The 15,210-nt window shown below is 37.0% G+C and overlaps 1 protein-coding gene across 4 annotated transcripts in view; it reads right to left on the bottom strand.

The window, feature by feature from the left end:
- The window catches only part of LOC145290459 (uncharacterized), a 565,155-nt gene that overhangs the window by 262,295 nt on the left and 287,650 nt on the right, over positions 1-15,210 (bottom strand). The window lies entirely within an intron of this gene.

Here is a 15,210-nt window from a genome sequence, read left to right on the forward strand (position 1 = left end):
ATATGGAAAGATTTTAAAAGGCATGTATTTAAACTATCAGATCTACTGAATAATAATAATAATAATAATAATAATAATAATAATAATAATAATAATAGGTGTTACTAAAAATTAAAACTTGCTTGGGACAATTTTTTTCGTTAGATAATCCTTGCTTTTCCACATTTTGTTCAAGTTATCATGAAATAATTTTAAGATGTCTAACTTCAAGCGTTTGGTTTATATGTCAAACTATAACATTATTCAGATGAAAAGTAAAACATGAAGATCCGAAAATTTTTTATGTTCATCAACTTTTTATATTTATTCAAAGACTTTATGATTGATTTTTATAAAAAACATAAGTCAAAATTAAAAGATATATTAAGTTCATGACCAAAGGACAGAATAAGTCCACAATCATAATTTCTATTTATTTTTATATTTTTAATTCTTTCACATATATTATAAGCAAATACCTATATATTTTTCATTGTCTCATAAGTGTTCCGCCATTATGATGGAAAATACATTCCTTATGCCATCATACAACTCATCAGAGAGGAAATTCAAAAATCGCCATAAAGATCAAGAGACAAAATGAAAAGAAGAAAATAGTTAAGATGAGGAGGATGAGAATTCAAAAATTTGAAACACTTGCTTAAAGATGATATTCAGAGAAAAAAGATGAGCATATTTATCATAAATAAAAACGATCAAAGTCCTCGATCGTATGTTATACAAGAGCTAATACCCAGGTTTTCTTCATGCAGTCATCCTGAAATTAGGAATTTTTCCTAAATTCAGTGTGACCAGACGTATGAGACCTGTATATCCAGCAGATGCAGCAATGAGAAGTATTTATGCCAAACAAAATTATACTAGCAGGCTGTCCGGCGACCTGATCATAAAATGGGCAAAAATATTGTAAGTCATACAGATACCGAGATATGAGCATGCGAGTTTTATGTTTTTTCTAAACATCTCACTTCTTTTAAGCAAGAAACAAAAAAACACCAAAATATTCGAGCTGAGACCAAAACTAAAACCAGTGAGTCAAGGACGATAACTTGACGTGGCTATCTTGACACGATGATTGAAAGTGTTTTCCAACCTACTTATTCTTAACATAAGGAATCTGTCATGTGAGCCATTCACACATGCGCATTCGTGAAAGAGTTGGCAAACAGATAAAAATCTGATGACCCCATATGTACCAATTTATACACCTTAGTAGCTCTTTTTTCTGAATTAAAACCAATTAGAAAAATACGCTATATATCAAATTTCAAGTCTGTAGATACAAAAATTCGTTGAATATATAGGTTGAGAAGTGTTCTCACACACAAATTCTCACTTTTATAGATATATATATATATATGCACTTATTAAATTAACAGACGAAAAAAAGCCATGCAAAAGATACAAAAACCTATTTGACGGAAATAAGAATTCGAAAAAAAATATGTATAATTTCATGAGGAAAAATTACATTAACAAAAAACTATATTTCGTCTATTAAACATTATTTTTTAGTATGAAATTAAAAGTAAAAGATATGTATTAAAATTTAATGAAAACAAATATTAAAAACATGCACCGAATTCCCTCTGTTTAGAAATAGACAGCTAAAAAATTATGTGAATCAAATAGAAATTCAAAACATGTTTAGAAATAGACAGCTAAAAATTTATGTGAATCAAATAGAAATTCCAAACATGTTTAGAAATAGACAGCTAAAAAATTATGTGAATCAAATAGAAATTCCAAACATGTTTAGAAATAGACAGCTAAAAATTTATGTGAATCAAATAGAAATTCCAAACATGTTTAGAAATAGACAGCTAAAAATTTATGTGAATCAAATAGAAATTCCAAACATGTTTAGAAATAGACAGCTAAAAATTTATGTGAATCAAATAGAAATTCCAAACATGTTTAGAAATAGACAGCTAAAAATTTATGTGAATCAAATAGAAATTCCAAACATGTTTAGAAATAGACAGCTAAAAAATTATGTGAATCAAATAGAAATTCCAAACATGTTTAGAAATAGACAGCTAAAAATTTATGTGAATCAAATAGAAATTCCAAACATGTTTAGAAATAGACAGCTAAAAATTTATGTGAATCAAATAGAAATTCCAAACATGTTTAGAAATAGACAGCTAAAAATTTATGTGAATCAAATAGAAATTCCAAACATGTTTAGAAATAGACAGCTAAAAATTTATGTGAATCAAATAGAAATTCCAAACATGTTTAGAAATAGACAGCTAAAAAATTATGTGAATCAAATAGAAATTCCAAACATGTTTAGAAATAGACAGCTAAAAATTTATGTGAATCAAATAGAAATTCCAAACATGTTTAGAAATAGACAGCTAAAAATTTATGTGAATCAAATAGAAATTCCAAACATGTTTAGAAATAGACAGCTAAAAATTTATGTGAATCAAATAGAAATTCAAAGCATGTTTAGAAATAGACAGCTAAAAATTTATGTGAATCAAATAGAAATTCCAAACATGTTTAGAAATAGACAGCTAAAAATTTATGTGAATCAAATAGAAATTCCAAACATGTTTAGAAATAGACAGCTAAAAATTTATGTGAATCAAATAGAAATTCCAAACATGTTTAGAAATAGACAGCTAAAAAATTATGTGAATCAAATAGAAATTCCAAACATGTTTAGAAATAGACAGCTAAAAATTTATGTGAATCAAATAGAAATTCCAAACATGTTTAGAAATAGACAGCTAAAAATTTATGTGAATCAAATAGAAATTCCAAACATGTTTAGAAATAGACAGCTAAAAATTTATGTGAATCAAATAGAAATTCAAAGCATGTTTAGAAATAGACAGCTAAAAATTTATGTGAATCAAATAGAAATTCCAAACATGTTTAGAAATAGACAGCTAAAAATTTATGTGAATCAAATAGAAATTCCAAACATGTTTACAAATAGACAGCTAAAAAATTATGTGAATCAAATAGAAATTCAAAACATGTTTAGAAATAGACAGCTAAAAATGTATGTGAATCAAATAGAAATTCCAAACATGTTTAGAAATAGACAGCTAAAAATGTATGTGAATCAAATAGAAATTCCAAACATGTTTAGAAATAGACAGCTAAAAATTTATGTGAATCAAATAGAAATTCCAAACATGTATTTCCATGTAGCAAACAAGTTTGAAGAAAAAAAAATTGATCATTGTTTCATACATAAAATTACTTATGTGACTGACGTTCATTTTTCTCATAAAAATAAACATTTTTTTCTTGAAATCTAATCACAACATTGAAAGCTCCAACTTTTCTATGAGTTGGAATGGACAGTTAAAATCTGTCAAAATTCAGTTGAAGTAAGATTTTATTTTGTCTGCATCATCAGCAAATGATGGTACAGACAACAAAGCTCTCCAATCTGAGATTGCATTGTTTAAATTGGTTTATTAAATAAAGGGCGCTTTTTAGAGGCGGTGAGCTTTAAATTAAAATAAATCACAGAAAAATATTTTAATTATACAAATATGTTGTTTATTACAAAGATTATTTTTTTGGTATTTATAATTTAAATATAATTTCGGACATGTGGCTTGTGCATATATGGCACAAACTCTACGCATTAAATTACATTCTATTTAGCTGTATTTAGGCAGTAACACGTCAAATGTTGTCATACAAATGGTCTGTTGTGTCTACTTTATCAGCATAGAAATGAGACTTTATACATCCCCAAAGAAAATAATTTAATGAGTTAAATCGCATCAACAAGGTGGCCAAGTTGACAGGTCCATTTCATAAAATTATTCGTTTATCAAATGTTTCAAACTGATATTCAAAATAAATTTGCAAAATTTGCAAATGTTGCTCGAGTGTCAGTCTCTTCATGATGAATTGCCTAACCAAACTGAACTCAAAATAACCGATAGTTGCCAAATCTGCAATGAAAAAAATAGAGTTGTCAATTTAAAACCGACGCTTTAAAAAACAAAAATCACCCTGTATAACATAAAATACTCTTATCACCACATAGCCACAGAATAGACATTAAAATAATACATTTGAAAATATGTGTATGAATTAATTAAATAAATTAAAAAAAAACGACTGAAGAAAGTAAAGTTGGTTGTAAAGAAATCAAACGAAAATCTCTTAATTACATTAATGGGCGCCATCTTTGTTTGCCTGAACAGCAGAAAATAATTTTAGTCAAGGAAAGCCTGCATTGATTTAAATCCGTTCAGCAGTGGAAGATTAAATACTTCTTTAAGCGTATTTCAGAATAAGATTAATGAAAATAAAAATTATTGAAATGTACATGTATATGAAAGCAAATAAAGGAAAACCTACTTAAACAAAAGAATAACTAATCCCCCCTCCCCCCAAAAAAAACATTTGAAAACTGGAGATTAAACCTAATGTGTGTATCATCATCATCATCATCATCATCATATCGTATGAATCAAAAGATTCTATTGTTTGCATTGGTTTCCCCGAATATTTTTTTAGTCAAAAGTCTTTCTAGAAAGACATCGGCTATTTACAGGAGGGACCACTAGAAAGTTATCAACACCCTAAGTGAAAGTAATTTTTGTGAAACGAACTGGATTCGAACTTGGAACACCCAGCTCCTCAGTCCGTGTCGTTAACCACTAGATCATCGTCACCTCCATCAACATGCATATTAATTTATAAGTAATAAGAGAGTAACATTCAGGGTACTATTTTTATGCTTTTAAAAGAAAAACTTATTTTTTTAAACTAATGACAAGCTGTATCTATCCAGCCATTTCTGTAATCGAAGAAGGTAGTGTTAAGTGAAATATTTTTGTAGACACCATTTAAAAATTATGCGTCACGTCTCCTGATTCTACATCAAAATGTAAAAAAAAAATAGATTTGTCAAATTCTATCAGAGTAAAAATATCATTTTTATTATCAAAATGATTTTAACAAATCATTTAGTAGTAATAATTGAAAGAATGTATTAATATTACTATTTACGATTAACAGCGAAACTTACTGCTGGTACCTATTTACTATGCCTCCCCACGGGACAGAGTTAGACACCAGGGTCGTTTTTTAACGTGGAGAAAAGGTACAAAAATAAAAATTGTCTCAGTCGTGAAGGATTTCTCCTCCACCGAAAGAGAACAAGAAATAGAAGTGCAGCAACTGCAGCATCTGAAGAACAGATGGTATTTATTTGCTCCCCCACCGAGCAAATTAGGCACAAGGCCGATTTTTAATGTGAGGAGTGAAGGGAGGGGGAAGGGAAAAAGGGGACCAGCTCCCGAGAGGTGGGAAATGGGAGCTGGTTAAAGGTCAGGCATGTGGGGTTGCCCCCACATCTGGTCTTTGCTTGCAGTATCTGCCGGAACAGATGGTATTTATTTGCTCCCCCACCGAGCAAATTAGGCACAAGGCCAATTTTTAATGTGAGGAGTGAAGGGAGGGGGAAGGGAAAAGGGGACCAGCTCCCGAGAGGTGGGAAATGGGAGCTGGTTAAAGGTCAGGCATGTGGGGTTGCCCCCACATCTGGTCTTTGCTAGTCATAGCTAGTCATAGCTTGCAGTATCTGCCGGAACAGATGGTATTTATTTGCTCCCCCACCGAGCAAATTAGGCACAAGGCCGATGTTTAAAGTGAGGAGTGAAGGGGAAATGGGGACCAACTCCCCGGGGAGTAGGGGAGCTGGATAGTGACAATTGGTATGAAGGGTTGCCCCTACATTGACCAAGGTCTTATATGTGGAGTTTCCCCCACATATGGTCTTTGCTTGCAGTATCTGCCGGAACAGATGGTATTTATTTGCTCCCCCACAGAGCAAATTAGGCACAAGGCCGTTTTTAATGTGAGGTAAAAACCAGCTCCCCTAAAAGTAGGCAAAAAGGGGGCACTCTGGTTACCAAAAATAATAATTGTCCCAGTATAGAGGGTTTCCCCTCCATTGACTGGTACAAATCATCTTAAGTGCAGCATCTGCCGGAACAGATGGTATTTATTTGCTCCCCCACTGAGCAAATTAGGCACAAGGCCGTTTTTAATGTGAGGTAAAAACCAGCTCCCCTAAAAGGGGTCACTCTGGTTACCAAAAATAATAATTGTTCCAGTATAGAGGGTTTCCCCTCCATTGACTGGTACAAATTATCTTAAGTGCAGTATCTGCCGGAACAGATGGTATTTATTTGCTCCCCCACCGAGCAAATTAGGCACAAGGCCAATTTTTAATGTGAGGAGTGAAGGGAGGGGGAAGGGAAAAAGGGGACCAGCTCCCGAGAGGTGGGAAATGGGAGCTGGTTAAAGGTCAGGCATGTGGGGTTGCCCCCACATCTGGTCTTTGCTAGTCATAGCTAGTCATAGCTTACAGCATCTGTCGGAACAGATACTACACTTTGTTCTTGTCACCCGGACCCCCGAGGGGGTTGAGGGTCTTTTTTGCCGTCGTTCGTCGGGTGTATCTGCCGGAACAGATGGTATTTATTTGCTCCCCCACTGAGCAAATTAGGCACAAGGCCGTTTTTAATGTGAGGTAAAAACCAGCTCCCCTAAAAGTAGTCAAAAAGGGGGCACTCTGGTTACCAAAAATAATAATTGTCCCAGTATAGAGGGTTTCCCCTCCATTGACTGGTACAAATTATCTTAAGTGCAGTATCTGCCGGAACAGATACTACACTTTGATCTTGTTTATATATTTTATTGAGAAAGAAAAAATTGAACATAAAAAACGTACAAAAAATTCAATTCAACAAAATTAGGCACAAGGCCCTACAAGAAATTGGGAGGGGGAGGGTACAGGGTCTTTTTGACTATGTAACAGATGAGACTTTGAAGTCTTACTCTTGACTGGCAACATTTACCAAAATACCTCAATCACTCTGTGGATCCTAATCTAACTAATAACCCCAGCGTTCAATGTAAAATTTAACTATGTACAATTTGTATATTCATTTCTGTATGTTGTGTGTGCATTTTTTTTTTTTTTTTTTTTTTTTTTGTGTGTGTGTATGTGTGAGAAAATAAAGTTCGATTTCATTAGAAAGAGTTCTTGAATTAATTGGCATAAAATGTTCGTGGAGTGGGAAAAAACTAATGAAAATGTTCATTTCAAAAATAAGGAAAAAACTACTAATGTGTTGTTAGTAAGACCCCCCTGTACTATTCTATGTGGCTAGATCCCCCACTGTTTTCCGGGGAACCGAAAACAAGCAGAGCATCCCTAATGGGGTTTGGGGAAGTCGCCTTAATGGAGGTGGGAGAAAATAAAGCAATGGATGGAGGGGGTAGGAAGGTGGCCTCTGAGTAGGGGGATGACCGGGAGCATCAGAAAATAAAGATGAGGAGCAGGGGGGTTGGGCAGACTCAGAGGTTCTCTAATACCAAAAAATAAAATCAGGAACAGGATCTCATTTGTACCACCAGTCAAGAGTTACTTTACTGAACTTATAATGCTAACCTAGGCGGGATGGGTTCCGTAGGACCCAGCACCGCCCATGCCATGCCTAAGGAGGGAACACGTATTGAAACTTGGCTCCTCGACGGATGCACAAACTAGTGCTGTGCACCCACCTCTTGTCAAATTCCACTCTAGGCAACCTCTTCCAATCGCATCTGATCTTTACTTTAAGCAAATGTTTAAAGTAAACGATCAGATCCCGATCAGGAACAGATGTCCCTTCGTGGACCAACTTGAGGCGCGCGATCCAAATGGTCATGCGCGCTACTGCTAGGATCGCCAGGAAAACCAAACTTTCCTCCCTGGGGAACGGCGGCTCCATGTTGTACACAAAAGTTCCTACGTCGAGATCGAGCAGACACTCGGCATCGATGCGAGCTGTTACCCCCTCGACGTACCTTAATAGGGGCTGTATCCGGCTGCAACTAAAAAATGCGTGCTCGATTGTTTCAGGCTCGCGTTCGTCACAGCACGGACAGAAGCGGCTGGTATGTTCTTTATACCGGAAAAGTACGTCGAAGAGGGGCAGCGCATTTCGGACCAGTCGCCAAGTCAGGGAGAATTCCGAGTTATTCAGAATCTCCCGTCCCGGCGCCCAACGCCATTGAGAACGGACAACCTCCATCGACCATCCCATCCGCCTACAAAGTGGATCCTTCGCGGTCCCCTCCACTAAATCCCGATACAGTTTCTTCCTTGGCTGATCGAGGACATTGGTCCCCGGCAAAGCTCTAAGAGCGGTTCGGCATTCGGAGAAGAACTTGGACTCCCCCTTCGGTCTACGACGACCTTCTACCGAAGGGTTGGGTTTGAGATTGGGAAACGAGTTCTCAACCACAGGGACCCAAGGAGCGTCTCCTTCAAGCGAACGACCCAGGAAAGCCAATCTCTCGGCGTTTCTATGACACAAGAGACTGGGCTGACCCAGGCCTCCCTCGCTCGGATTTTGAACACAGACCTCTCTGCAGACATAATGCTTACCCTCGTTCCACAAAAGTGAATCGAGGCGCCCTTGTAAGCGGGTTAGTCGTTCTGCAGGGAGAGGAAGTACAGACAAACGGTAAAGGATGAGCGGAAAGACGTATGTAGCACACGCCTCCGCCCGACCCTTCAAGGACAATTTCCTTCCAATCCAAGTCTTTACTGACGATTTGACCTTAGACTGTACTTCCGACCAATTCTTTTCCAGCTGAAGTCCCGGTCCAAACCAGACACCGAGAATGCGGACCGGTCCATCGGTCCAGCTGAAAGTACCTGGAAGCGAGTTTACCCCGGTCCAGGCCCCCAACCGCAGGCCAACAGACTTGCTACGGTTGAAGATGGCCCCTGTTACTTCTTCGTATCGAGCGAGCGCCTCGACCACCGCTTGAACGTCCGTGAGGCAAGACACAAACACGGTGACGTCATCGGCGAACGCGGAAACCCTGGCTCGTGTGCCTCCAGGGAGAGCTATTCCGCGCAGGACTGGTGTAGCCGCCTCGTCCCTTAACTTGCGAAGGAGGGGTTCCAACGCCAGGACATACAACAGAGGCGACAGCGGACAACCCTGTCGCACCGACCGAGAGACAGCGAATGACTCCGACAGCTTACCGTTGATCTGCACCGCTACCGTCGGCCTGTCATACAGAACAAAGATCCACTTGCGGAAGTCCGGATTAAATCCGGCGGCCTCTAGCACAGATCCTAGGAACCGATGGTCGACCCTATCGAATGCCTTGGACTGATCCAAACTGATCAGCGCGGCTTCGGCGTCGTCTTCTGTCCCCTCTATGATCGAGCGTATCAAGTGCAAATTGTCTTGAATCGATCTCCCCTTCACAGCATAAGTCTGGTCCGGTTCGATCAAGTCAGTGATGACAACCTGCAAGCGATTCGCAAGAATCTTTGCCAAAATCTTTAACTCTGTGTTTAGCAGAGTCAAGGGCCTAAAATCATCAAAGTTTTCCCTCCCACCATGCCGTTGACCTTTCCTCAGCAATGTGATCACACCCTTGGTCACCTGTCCAGGGATGGAACCCTGGGCAAACCAATGGTTGAACATATCCTTCAGAATAGGGACCAACATGGGCGACAGCCTCAAGTAAAACTCGTAGGGTAAACCATCAAGCCCCGGGGATTTGTTATAGCCGACCTGCTTCAACGCAGTAATGACCTCTTGACCAAAAGGCCTGGTAGCAAAAATGGCTGCCATCTGTAATTTACACTTGCTGCTGAGAAGACTGCCGAGTATATTCGCAAATAAATTTAATTAAATAAACATGTTCTTAAGATGTAAATGTATTGTTCTTAACATGCGTTCAGTAAAAGAAAAATGCTAGGTAGAATCAAATCGCGATGTATCAGACGAAATGTAATTTAGGTATAACTTGGGAAACTCTGGTGACTTAATTTAATATATTAGATATATATATATATATATATACTGCATGAATAAAAGATTTGGACAAGTTTCTATGGATATTCTTATTTTTAACATAAAAAATCATACATGATTTGAATTATTTATTATCTCAACTATATACAGGGAACCAAGTGCAAGAAAGAGATAAACAATTACACTTAAAGGGATGGTTAAAATCTGAAAATGATCTCTCAGTTAGAATTTCTGAAATAATGGGTAAATGTCTAGCATTCAAGAGGATACCACATCCCCAGCATAAACAAAATTATAAAAGAAATTAAAAAAAAAAAAAAAGGCAAAATGCGACTTTTGCTAATATAAATGACAAACATTACACCGCTTTTCAAAGGAGAAAGTAATTCCTAAGAGAATGTTATCATGATCACAGAACAGATACTGCACTACTTTCTTTCGCTCCCAAAAAGGAAAAAGTAATGCTCGGAGGATAATATCATGACAAACGGACATGCTACACCGTCCCCTACAAAGAGGAAGTAATGCTTGGGAAGATGTTCCACTTGCCTGGTTCTAGCTGATTACAATATGGTAGTCTTCAAGTCCAATGTAAACAAGTTCTCGTTGAACCGTCCCCTTAAATAATAAATTTATATCAAATTTCTTCTACTAACGATTACTACACTATTATTTCAATGACAACCGTACACTCATTAACCCCTATCCTGGGCCTTGATAAGTCGTGACTCCTTTATATATATATATATATATATATATATATATAATCTTGGAAGTTCCTTTTAAATTATATATTAAAATAAATGTCCTTCGTTGGAACATTATTTTGTCAGTAAGTCAATTAATCTTCTGTATCGCTGATTAGTTTTACTTACATGAACAAACAATAGTACCTATGTTTTTAAAGGGGTCATCAGTTGTCTACCATGAAACACTGTTTTAGGGATTATATATATATATTCCACATTACTTAGCCTTATGTCTAGAAGTTGTGTTCTAAAATCTATGATCGGTTAATTAGTTCAAGAATAAATCGTACACATACAAATATATAAACACGTGCAAACTTATATGAATAGAGATAAAATCTATTTAATATTTGAAAATATTAAGAACTGGAAGCATAAAACTTTTCTAAAAAGATTGATTCAGCATTTAAATAATTTAAAAAGGGTTGATATACCATAAAACATGACATTTACATCTCAAATAGTGTTTCTTGATTTATTGTAAGTTTCATTTTGATAACAACATCGTCATAATAGGTTCAGGTATAACAGTGTATTAATATCCCCCATGGAATCGTTAATAAAATTCACAAGCCTTCCTGCAATTCAACCATATCACAAAAATATATATCAACCAATGCCTCACTTGTCCACTAAGTTATGAAGGTTAAATAAATCTTGTTTTATTACTATTCAATAAAATGTGGGGACACTTTGATCCTCGTCTTATCAGTCGGTACGATCTTTCATGCTCAGTGGACCATAACTTAACATATTTTCATCTGCCTACTTAAACAATCCCTAGACTATTCCTAAACAAAAGAGTTGTCATAACGAAATTCATTCATATCAACACAAACATGCACATTTTGAGCATAACGATAGAATAAAGACTGTGGGACATTTATGACTGAACCTTGGTGAACAAGTCAGGCATAATGTGGAGTTTATTTGTCCTAAATAGGATTGAATTGCAGAGTGAATTGTGCATTTTATTAACGATTCCATGGGGGGGGGCAATTTTTTTACTCTGTACAACATGATGAAAGTGAATATTCAGAGCCTGAAGTATTTGCTATGTATCTATATATCTAGAAAAGTGAAGTTGTCTGTGTGTGTACATTTTCCTACCAAACTACTCTGTCAATTTTCAGTCTAAAGACTCAAGAATTGACATAAGGGGTATTGAGATTTGGGAATTTTAAAGCAGTTTTCAGCCAGAAATTTGGCTGTCAAGGGGTCAAAGTTCAACGATTTGACCTTTGAAAACTTTACCAAACTCCTTCGCCAATTTTGGGTCTAAACACTTGAAATTTTAGAAGTAGGTTACTTGGACGTGGATCAAACTTTTTAATTTGATTTCAGACCAAAACAGTAAATGTTAAGGGGTTAAAACTGGGGTAAAAGTTTTTTTGAAATTGACCTCTGCGGTCTCTAGCAAATTACTCAGCCAATTTTTGGTCCAAACATTTGAAATTTTACATAAAGGGTATTCAGACATGTAGCAGTTTTGGGGCGAAAATTTGGCTGTAAAACTCCTTCAACTTTGGCCTCTTATCTTTGCAGACTCTACCAAACTCCTCTGCCAATTCTGGGCCTAAACATTTGAAATTTTAGATGTAGGTTACATGGACATAAGTCAAACTTTTTAATATATATGTACATAAATTTATGAACAGTACATAGAGCCCGAGCAAAGCCAGGCTGAACTGCTAGTATATAATATTCAAATATACATATTAAATTAAAAAATAAACTTTTAAAATAAAGTGTGCTCGCTAGAATTTACATTTGCGGTGACTTCAATGTCCATAACATGGAATGGCTGACCCACTCAAATAAGACAGATGATGACGGGAGGTTCTGTCATGATTTTGCCATTGCCTATGACCTCACTCAAATTGTTCCCGAGTCCACCTGTGTGCCTGATACTACCGGTCAGTTCACAAACCTTCTGGACCTTTTTCTCACAACTTCCCTTGATCTATGCTCATGTTCCACTATCTCCTCTGGGATCCTCCGACCACTCCATTGTATCAGTTAAGATAAAAATGAAATGTAATAAGTCTTCAGACGTACCTCTCCACCGTACTGTATACCGATACTCTATGGCTGACTGGGATAGCTTCCGTACATTCATATCTGATCTACCTCTCCATTCCATGTTTAAAAAGGATGTGTCCTCTATAGTATCAGACCTGACCAAATGGTTAATTGTAGGTATAGACCGATTCATACCATCCAAAAAATTCTAACAAAAATCTACCAGCCAGCCATGGTTCTCCCCTGAATGTGCTGTTGCCATCGCGCACAGAAATCACTTTTTCCATAGCTACCAACATAATAGATGCACTGAGACTAAAGCTGCTTTCAGGACCGCCAGCAACCACTGTAAAAGAGTAATAAAAAATACAAGAGAGCTAATATGCTCAATCCGTTAAATCCAAAGTAGCTGAGCAGCGGCTTGGTTCCCACCAGTTTTGACAAATAGCAAATAGGATCCTGAACAGAAGCGTGCGTTCTATCCCAACAATTATCAATAGACCTGAGGTCATCTCGTCAGCATCAGAGAAGTCAAAGCTATTTGCAAAGAACTTTGCAGCAAATTCTACCCTATGCGACAATAACCATCAACTCCTCATATTTCCTCCTATAACACACAACACGCTAGGTAACATACAAATATCTGTGCGTGAGGTCGCCAAGCTAATCAAGAACCTTGATTCCAGTAAAGCAACTCGCTCTGATGGTATTCCAATTATAGTGTTAAAAAAGATTAAATCTGAACTTGCCCCCATACTTACAAAACTGTTTAAACGTTGCCTTAAGGAGAAGTGCTTTCCAACACCATGGAAAACCTCATCAGTATGTCCTGTATTTAAGAATTCAGGTGATAAGACGTCCAGTATGTCCTGTATTTAAGAATTCAGGTGATAAGTCGTCTCCCTCTCGGTACAGACCAATAAGTCGCCTGTGTGTCATGAGTAAGTTGGTGGATTCCATATTAAATAGAGAAGTAGTCAACCACCTCAACAGAAATAACCTTTTTAGTGACATGCAATATGGTTTCTGCTCTGCTAGATCTACAGCAGATGTGCTAATGCTTATATCTCATATAGGGAAATTGCTCTTGACATATCAAAGGCCTTCGATAAGGTATGGCATAAAGGCCTACTTCACAAGATTTCCAGCTATGGTATAACTGGAAATGTTTTCTCAATCATTAAATCATTTCCCTCTGATAGGCTTATAAGAGTAGTGGTTGATGGGCAGAAATGAGAGGCCCACAGTATTAATGCTGGAGTTCCTCAGGGGTCAATCCTGGGACCAACTCTCTTCCTGATCTACATTAATGATCTACAAAAACACATACTTAAATCATTCGTTGACATCTATGCTCATGACACGACCATCTATGGCAACATATCAAAGGCTGTAAATGACAATGTTCTCTCTGATTCTCTCTCCTCAGATCTTGAGCGCGTGGTACAGTGGGGGAAGAGGTGGCTGGTCACCTTTAATGCATCTAAAACCAAGCTCCTATCTTTACATCATCAACGCTCTGATCCCCATCTGGCATCAATTGAAATGGATGGCTCTCGTCTAGGGGAGGCCCCATGTTTTGATAAGCTTCTGGGTTTGACCTTTACTCCTGATCTGAAATAGAACACATACATCAAGTCTGTGGCCAAGGTTGCTGGGAAAATGGTGGGATCCTTCTACCGCTCCAGAAGATATCTCACTAATGATGCAATTCTCTATCTATATAAAAGCCAAATACGTCCAAGAATGGAATACTGCTGCCATATCTGGGCAGGAGCTGCTAAAAAAAGCCTATCCTGCCTTGACAGAGTACAAAATAGACTTCGTGGCTTAGTGGGTGATGCCCTTTTCTCTTCCCTGCAACCTCTCTCCCACAGAAGAGACATTGTGAGCCTGTCTTTGTTTTATCGTTATTTCCATGGCAAGTGCTAGTCTTAGCTTCAATCTCTGGTTCCCCTCTCCCCAATCTTTCACGAAAAACACACGTCTAGCTGAAATCACTGTCAAAAATTTTCCCCACTCTTTTTCTGTGCCTAAATCAAAACGTAGATTCCATGAACAAAGCTTCTTTCTTAGAACTGCATGCCTGTGGAACTCTCTGCCGCATGTCTGTTTCCCTCCCAACTTCAACTGTGATGTCTTCAAGTCCAACATAAACAAATTCCTGATGAAGCACCCCCTTAAGTAATGACACCTTATCAAATCTCCAATACTATTACTACGATACTATCCCATTGATTACTGTATACACAATAACCCTTATCCCCGAGTGGCTTCTGGACCTTGGTAAGTGATGACCTCCATGTAAAAAAAAAAAAATAGAACAGAAGGAAGTTTTATTAAACAGTAATCTATATTTTTGCAAAGAATAACTTTTAGAAAGTTTTTCAAAAACAAATATTATAATACTCTCACAGATGTTCAAAATGTCGTCCGTGCAAATCAAAGTGAATAAGCCAGATGCAATAAAATTTAAACAAAATATTCATAATCTTAAATTTCCTGCTTTTCTAGCAACTAACCTGTATATGGATATAAATCTATAATTTATTTCAACACAATAAATCTAACATGTAAGCTTGCTTTAGTTGTCTTTATATGGCATATCAACCTTA

This window comes from Euprymna scolopes, chromosome 2 (genome assembly GCF_053919585.1).
Source record: "Euprymna scolopes isolate OS-2025 chromosome 2, ASM5391958v1, whole genome shotgun sequence".
NCBI lineage: Eukaryota > Metazoa > Mollusca > Cephalopoda > Sepiida > Sepiolidae > Euprymna > Euprymna scolopes.